Source organism: Acinonyx jubatus, chromosome D3 (assembly GCF_027475565.1).
Source record: "Acinonyx jubatus isolate Ajub_Pintada_27869175 chromosome D3, VMU_Ajub_asm_v1.0, whole genome shotgun sequence".
Taxonomy (NCBI): domain Eukaryota; kingdom Metazoa; phylum Chordata; class Mammalia; order Carnivora; family Felidae; genus Acinonyx; species Acinonyx jubatus.
Window position 1 is genome coordinate 67,647,775 of NC_069392.1, and position 7,756 is coordinate 67,655,530.

General features: G+C 47.4%; 1 long non-coding RNA gene across 2 annotated transcripts; it reads right to left on the bottom strand.

Annotated features, from left to right (window-relative positions):
* Nucleotides 1–273: 273 nt before the first annotated feature.
* LOC106974945 (uncharacterized) lies at nt 274–6,026 on the bottom strand. 2 transcript variants are annotated; one of them, XR_008291448.1, is made up of 3 exons: nt 5,643–6,026; nt 3,611–3,951; nt 274–985 (listed from the first exon to the last, which is right to left on the bottom strand). It is a non-coding gene; the product is annotated as an uncharacterized LOC106974945 (long non-coding RNA). The 2 variants fall into 2 exon arrangements; XR_001430238.3 differs by lacking the exon at nt 274–985 and adding an exon at nt 2,276–2,595.
* Between the last annotated feature and the right edge of the window lie 1,730 nt (nt 6,027–7,756).

Genomic DNA, 7,756 nt, shown 5'->3' on the forward strand with positions numbered 1-7,756 from the left:
CAACCGTTTCGGTGTGTTCTCTCTTAGGTGAGAGTCTTGGTTAGCTAAAGTCAGTGACCATAAAACACCGTGTGATCCGTTGTGGGTTTTTGTCTCCTTTAACACTGTGCCATTACATTATAAGTTTTTCCTTGAAACTCTATGTTCCCCACACATCATTTTAGAATTTTTAGAATATTAAAAGATGGCCTTACCTTTGAAACTGTCCCTTACCTTTATTTTTTTTTTTAATTTTACTTCTCGCAGAGTTATTCTTTAAAAAAAAAAAAAAAAGACTGTTGGCTTTCTTTCTCTATTCCCAGCTCCGGATGTCCCGTTCAGTTGTCTTTGTTTCGGTTTTAGTATCTAGGTCCCTGGAGAATCCCTGCCAATCTGCATGGAAGGCACAGAATTTGTGCCACGTAACTGCTGGGACTTACATCCTAACCCGGTAGGCCTCCCTGCTCTTGGGTGGCCGTGGTGCGCAGTGATGAAGGTGGTCCGGCCTGGAACAGAGCCAGCCAGACCCACGGGATCAACGCGTGGGCCATTTTATGTGGTTTCTGAGCAGTGGCAGAGAAAGCGTAACCTGTCTGCGTGTGACCAGGTAGGTGGATGACGGTTTTTGCCAAGGTCCTTGAAGAGGAAAGGAAAGGATAAACTAAGGGTCCTAGAGCGTTCTTGACTAACAAATACAGGAACTCATTAAGGGCTATATACACAAAACCACGCGGGAGGTCATTTTGGGAATGTTTAAGGGATTTTCAAGGGTAATTTTTATTTGATTTTTAACTTGCACTCTGACTCTTGGGCAAGACATGACTCCATGACTGGTGGGAATGGCTGAAGCTAATTTGGTCGCTTTGCTAGCATCTGTCATGTTCTCTCAGTGAACTCCAGGAAAGGGGAAAAGATAGAGGTCATTCGACCCGTTCCTCCAACTTCTCCATGTGACGGCGTGTTCCAACAAAAGCAAGTCTTCCACCAAATTCTGCCAGGAGCAAGCCTGCAAAAAAGCAGTGTATGTAACCTGCTCTTGTAAAGTCAAGGATGATGGAATCGGCCGACGTTCCATGAGTCCGGCAACAGAGCCCTCCGTGAAGTGGGGAAACCCAGGACCAGGTGGAACTCAACACCCAGGCTGTATTCCAGAGGGGCCAAGCCTGGTCTTGCAAGGGTGGTGGATGCCCTAACATCTTTCTAGCTAACCACACTGAGCAACGCTCAATTACCCAAGGAAGAGTTAAAACTTATTTCTAACATCTCATGCGTTAATGATTGAGCCTCTTCGTTTGCCAAAGGTATCTGAATCTTGCTTACACCTGGAAACAACCAAAACACCCACCAGCACAGGACTGTTTTCATAAAGTTTGGCCCCATTGTGTAACGAACCCCTCTGCTGCTGAAATAAAAAAAAAGTAAGGATGCTGTCTGGGAATTGGTGAAGTGAAACTTCCAGGACGGAGGATTCAGTGCAAGCAGCAAGGTGCAGATGTATGAGGCATTAGTACCCACGTTTTGTGTACATGGAGGTAGAGTGGAATAAGAGTTAATATGTGCACTTGCTTCTAATTGCAAAAAGTCTTTGGAAGGAAACACCAGACACGAATGAGTTACCTCTAGAGGTAGGGGTGGGAAATGGGATTGGAAATGCGGACAATAGGATAGGAGTGGAAGATAAACTTTTTACTATAATGTGTTTTGATTTTTGGGGGGGGGGGGCGTGGGTGGGGAGAGTGGTGCCAGCAGGAAAGAGAGGCAGAGGGAGAGAGAGAGAGAGAGAGACAGACAGACTCTTTTTTTTTTTTTTTAATGTTTACTTATTTATTTTGACAGAGAGTATGTGTATATCCATGGGAGGGGCAGAAAGAGAGGAGAGAGAGAATTCTAAGCAGGCTCCTCTGTGTCAGTGCAGAGCCTGGCATTGGGGCTTGAACCCATGAACTGTGAGATCAGGACCTGAGCTGAAATTAAGAGTCAGACCCTAAACCGACTGAGCTACCCGTGTGCCCCTGGGAAGAATCTTAATCAGGCTCTATGCTCCTCAAAGAGCCCGTCTTGGGACTTAATCCCATGACCTTGATCATGACCTGAGCTGATATCAAGAGTCAGACATTCAACCAACTGAGCCACCCAGGCACCCCTACCGTTTTGATTTTTAACCATGTGAATCTATTACCTATTCTAAGCAAATACATATATAACTTAATTTTCACATACATACAGCATACTATTTATACCAAAGGGTTTTTTTTGTTTTATTTTTAAAGTTTATTCATTTTCGAGAGACAGAGAGACAGAGCATGAGTGGGGGAGGGGCAGAGAGAGAGGGAGTCACAGAATCCGAAGCAGGCTCCAAGCTTGGAGCTGTCAGCACAGAGCCCGACGCGGGGCCCGAACCCATGAACTGTGAGATCGTGACTTGAGCTGAAATTAAGAGTCAGACACTTAACCAACTGGGCCACCCAGGCTCCCCTACACCAAAGTATTTTAAAGTCAATTCCAACACAGGCAGTATGACAGCAGCCCTCAATCCTGATGTGACTTGAAGGCAGGGCTTCTCAAACCAGGGGGCCAGGTGCTCAAAACCATAGGACAAACATTTTGCTGGAAGATCTAGAAGGAAAACAGGCTTAGAATATTCTGGAGTAGAATGTAGCTTTGCTAAGAGCCCTCCTGACTTGCTGCATCCATTCAGCCATTAACCTTCAGTCCTGTGGGGTGGCATAAGCAACACTCAGGGGATCTCTGTGCCCAATATGCTGTCAGGGTCCATCTTTGTGAGTTTCACCTGCCTGGGGTTTTTGGATTTTCTAAAGCAAATTTCATTTGGTCTCTACAACACCTCTGAGCAAGTAGTAAATATTATCCCTGCTTGACACAAGGAGAAACCAGGGCTCAAAAGCCACGCACGTGATTAGATTAAAGTTATTGGATGACAGTGACGTGCATGTCACTGTCACATGAGCACAAAGGCTATGGTCTGTTAGGAATTTACCTATTTCTACATTTAGTTAGGGCAAGAGCTATCATTGTCCTTGTTTTTTGTTTTTATTTTTATTTATTTATTTAAAAAAAATTTTTTTTAACGTTTATTTATTTTTGAGACAGAGAGAGACAGAGCATGAACGGGGGAGGGACAGAGAGAGAGGGAGACACAGAATCTGAAACAGGCTCCAGGCTCTGAGCTGTCAGCACAGAGCCTAACGCGGGGCTCGAACTCATGGACCGCGAGATCATGACCTGAGCTGAAGTCGGACGCTTAACCCACTGAGCCACCCAGGCGCCTCTGTTTTTTGTTTTTATTTACATAGTGGTATTTCCTGACAGTTTCTCAAGGAGTGTCTATACACACCCAAGAAGGTCCAGGGACAATGAAAGGAAGAAAAAGAAATTGAAAGCCAAGAGGGATTGGCCCCTGCAGCTGGAGGAGGGGCCACAAAAGTGGCTTTAAGCTTTCAGGGCCATTGCTGAAAGGGAACGGCCAGCAACCTGTCCCATGCTAGGCACCTTAAGGAAGGCTGGTTGAATGGCAGTCTGGGCAGAGCTGTGACAGCCCGCAGAGCTGACATCTCTGTTTACAAGCAGAGACTGAAAACAAAAGTCTGGAAGTCAAGAGGCTCTTCCTTACCATGGGTAATTCCAGAATGAGAAACTCCAGACCCTCTTCCTGGGAAGGGGGTGAGGCGTGGGCTGATCCCGTGATCGTTGCTCCTTATCAGTATTTCTGCTTCTGACTCTCCTACCGCCAACACTCTCAGCCCAGAGCGGTTGTCACCTTGCAAAGGGCAGGGGCACCAGGGAACACCTCCCTGTGCCATTTGCACTCTGATCGCAATGGCTTCTATTTCCACCACCCTGATGCTCTCGTAGGGACCAGGACGTGGCGTTTTCTCGTTTGATTCTTGCATCAACGGGGAGGAAGTTACGCCAGCTGAACATGATGATCTTCACTGCAGGGAAGGACGAGACCTAGAACAGGAGATGGAACCAGGCCTCGAACCCAAGTTAGGACATGCCCATCAGGAGCTCTTCCAGCCGCCAGTGTCAGAGTGAGGAGTCTCGGGGTCTGGGGCTGCCCACGCTCCTGGCCAGCAGACCCCAGTTCTATCTGCCTCTGTGTCTCCAGTGCCAGTCTGTCAGAGCGGCTTCCAGGGCATATGACCTGGGCGGTCACACAGTCACGTGCTCAGAAAGGCCCACATTTGGTTTAACGCTCTGCTGTCACCACTTAGAAATCCTTCATAATTTTCCCTTTTTTTATTTTAATTTTTTTAAGGTTTATTCATTTTTCAGAGACAGAGACAGAGCGTGAGAGGGGTAGGGGCAGAGAGAGAGGGAGACACAGCATCTGAAGCAGGCTCCAGGCTCTGAGCTGTCAGCACAGAGCGCAACAGGGAGGGGCTTGAACTCACGGACCGTGAGATCATGACCTGAGCCGAAGTCGGACGCTTAACCGACTGAGCCACCCAGGCACCCCATAAGTTTGCCTTTAAAAACAAAAAAAAAGGAAATCTATTGGGGCGCCTGGGTGGCTCAGTCGGTTAAGCGTCCGACTTCGGCTCAGGTCATGATCTCACCGTTGGGTTTGAGCCCTGCGTCCGGCTCTGCACTGTCAGTTCAAAGCCTGGAACTTGCTTCGGATTCTGTGTCTCCCTCTCTCTCTGCCCCTCCCCAACTCATGCTCTCTCTCTGTCTCTCAAAAAATGAATAAACATTAAAAAAACTTAAAAAAAAAAAGAAATGTATTATGATAAAACACACAGAACATAAAATTTACCATTTTTAAGTGGATATTTAGTAGCATTAAGTACATTCACAATGTTGTATAGCGATCATCATTATCCATTTCCAGAATCTTTTCGTGACCCCAACCAGAAATTCTGTACCCAGTAACTCCCCATCCTCCCCTGCCCCCAGCCCCTAGGGGCCCCTACCCGACCTCTGTCTCTACGAACTTAACTATACTGGAAACCTCACATAAGTGGAATCATGCAATGTATTTCCTTTTGTGTCTGGCTTGTTTCTCTCTGAATGAGGGAAACAGAGCTTCCCTGAATGAGGTTCATCTCTGTTCTAGCATGTGTCAGAATGGCCTTCCTTTCTAAGCCTCTTCCATTGCACAACTTCACCACATTTCCTTTATCCATCCGTCTGTCAGCAGACATTTGGGTTGTTACTATGCTTCTGTCTATTGTGCACACTATTGCTATGAACATTTGTGTATATGTTGCAATTCGTTTTTAATTATTTTCAAACCGGAGAACACGATAATAAATGGCATTTAGTAGGAAAAACCCTTCAAAGCCCAAAGCCAATGGGAAGAAAATAGCCAAAAGGCTCTTGGGTGGTTAATAGTATAAGGAAACTTGCTCAAGGGCAAGGTTGTTTCCCCGTTGACTTCCTTCCCCGTTCATTTGCATCAACTCCTTCGACCCTGACCAGCTGTCAAAAACCTCCGTTGATTTAAAAAATAACTTTGGTTGGGGGGAAGGTACATTAAACATACCTACTGACCCTAAATGTGTCCCAATTTCAGAAATGCTTAATATGGATAATTATGCAAGCTGGGTGATGTGTATGTGGAGATTCATTGTACTGGTCTTTTTTTTTTAACATCTGAAAGTTTAGTAAGAATATACAAAATAATTTGAAAAACGTACGAAGTGTATCTTGAAGTGGGGGAAAGAGGGTCCATCCTATTTCCTGACTTAACCCACATTTCCCGGCTGGGTCTCCATCCCAGGGGTTGGAAGTGTGAGACTTGGTTCATGTTCAGGGTCCCGAGAGGGAGAGGGCAAGGAGTCCCCAGGAGGCCGCCGGGGGCCTGAAGGTTTATAAGCTAGTTGCCATGGAGCTGTTCCCTTCCTCTCCACTGCTGGCCCCATACACTGAACTGCAATGAATTCCAGTAAAATGAACCTTCTGGATGGAAAAGCAAGAAGAAGAGGGCGAGCCCCCAGATTTGCTCCTGGGAAGCACTGCCGTCTCCTGCCACCCCAGGAGGGCCAACAAGGGCCGAGCTGCCTGGGAGAAGGGCCCCCCCACCCCCGACTGTAAACGGATGCTTCCTTCAATCCCCAACCCCCGCCCCAGTCCCCCCCCCCTTATATCACGAATGGTAACAAAAGAAGGAACATTAAACCAGATAGTAATACCCTGCTAGCTTTCATGTGGTCCCAGAACATCTGCTTGAGAAACTACACACTGTGGGGTGAGTCACCGGGGTCTGGCCTCGCATTGGCTGCGAGAATCTCCTGATGCTGGAGGAAAACTGGTCTTTCTCCCATTGGAAGGGAACAGACCCAGGGCCGTCAGCGATTGTATGGCTCGGATGCTGCCGCAGCACATTGCTACCCCCGTGGCCTCTCCGCTTCTCCCTGGCCCCTGGCAGTGTGGATGGCCTCCTAAAACTTCTAAGCTTGAAAGAGGTTGGGAAAATGAGAAAGGCAGTCATAGGATAGCCCGGGCGTGTCTGCTCCTTGGAGAACTGGTCACAAAGCCTGCACCTGGTTTAAATGGGCCGGCAATCCTGGGGTGTCAGTCCTGATTGTGATTGAAAAAGTGTGACCGGCTTCTTAAGCCTACAATAAAATCTCACTTTCCAAGGTAGCAAGCAGTCCATTCCTGGTTTGGATCTTAAAACTTGGGCCCGGCAGGCAGGTCCCAAAGCAGCTCAGCGAGGGCGGGGCTCAAGGCTGGATCGTGGCCCGCCGCCGTGGAAAGGCCTTGTAGGGGCCTGAGCCGCATGGCCTTGGGCAGGACACTTCCTCTCTTGGTCCTCAGTGTCCCCATCCGTAAAGTGCCTAACTGATCTTAAGAACTCGTCCAGCCGAGAACTTCAATGAGACAAAGCAAAGACGTCACTGGTACTTTCTCTTCAACTTCTGTTGTAAAATTGCTCATTTCTATCAGGAAAAAAGGCGGGTCAGTGGACAAAATGGCCCACAGTCATGAGATGAATCTGTCCATCTGTGCAAGGCAGGAACCCCAGGCAGAAAGGTCCGGAGCTGCCCTCTCAGCCTCGATGAGCAGTCTTCCGGGTGCTAACCTGTCATTCTGGCAAAACAGAGTGGGCAGGAGTTTAGGGGTTCTGAGCTCAGTCCTGGCTATTACGGCACTCTGTCCGCAAGTCTGTCTGAGCCTGTGTCCTCACATGTGAAATGTCTGGGGGTAGGGGTGGGGGTGGGGGGACAGAGGGGAGCATTCCTATTCTAATTCTTTCTGAGGGTATTGCAAGAATCAAATATGCCAGCGCTTTAAAAAGGATAAAGTTCCACTCCTACTTAAAGGATTATTATTTACTTAATTCCTTGAAAGAAAATCACAGTGAGAACTTTCACTATGCCCGGAGGACTAGGTTTTCTGGGGATAATTTCAACATCAACCAGTGGGACTTTTATGCCTGGCCTAGCTAGTCAGTACATCCTGGTCCAGGAGACGTTTTCAGCTGGATCTCACTGTTGTGTAAATGGGCCAAATACGGCCTTAGCGTATTGGCCCCAAATGTTTCCAGTTGGTTGTTTATTCACAGCAGACTAAGACTGTTAGCCCAAAGCCTGCCAATGCCAAACTTAAATTTTTATACATCCAGTTGCTTAAAATATAACCCAAATACATCTATTTTTAGCTATTTAGGGCCTACTTACTTTGCATACCCCACGAAACTGCACTCAACATCAGGTCACCACAGATTAGACAAACCCTATGAAAGACCACCACATCGCTGCTGCCTTCTGGAACTCCCTCACCCAGAGCCATCCCCCACCTTACTGCT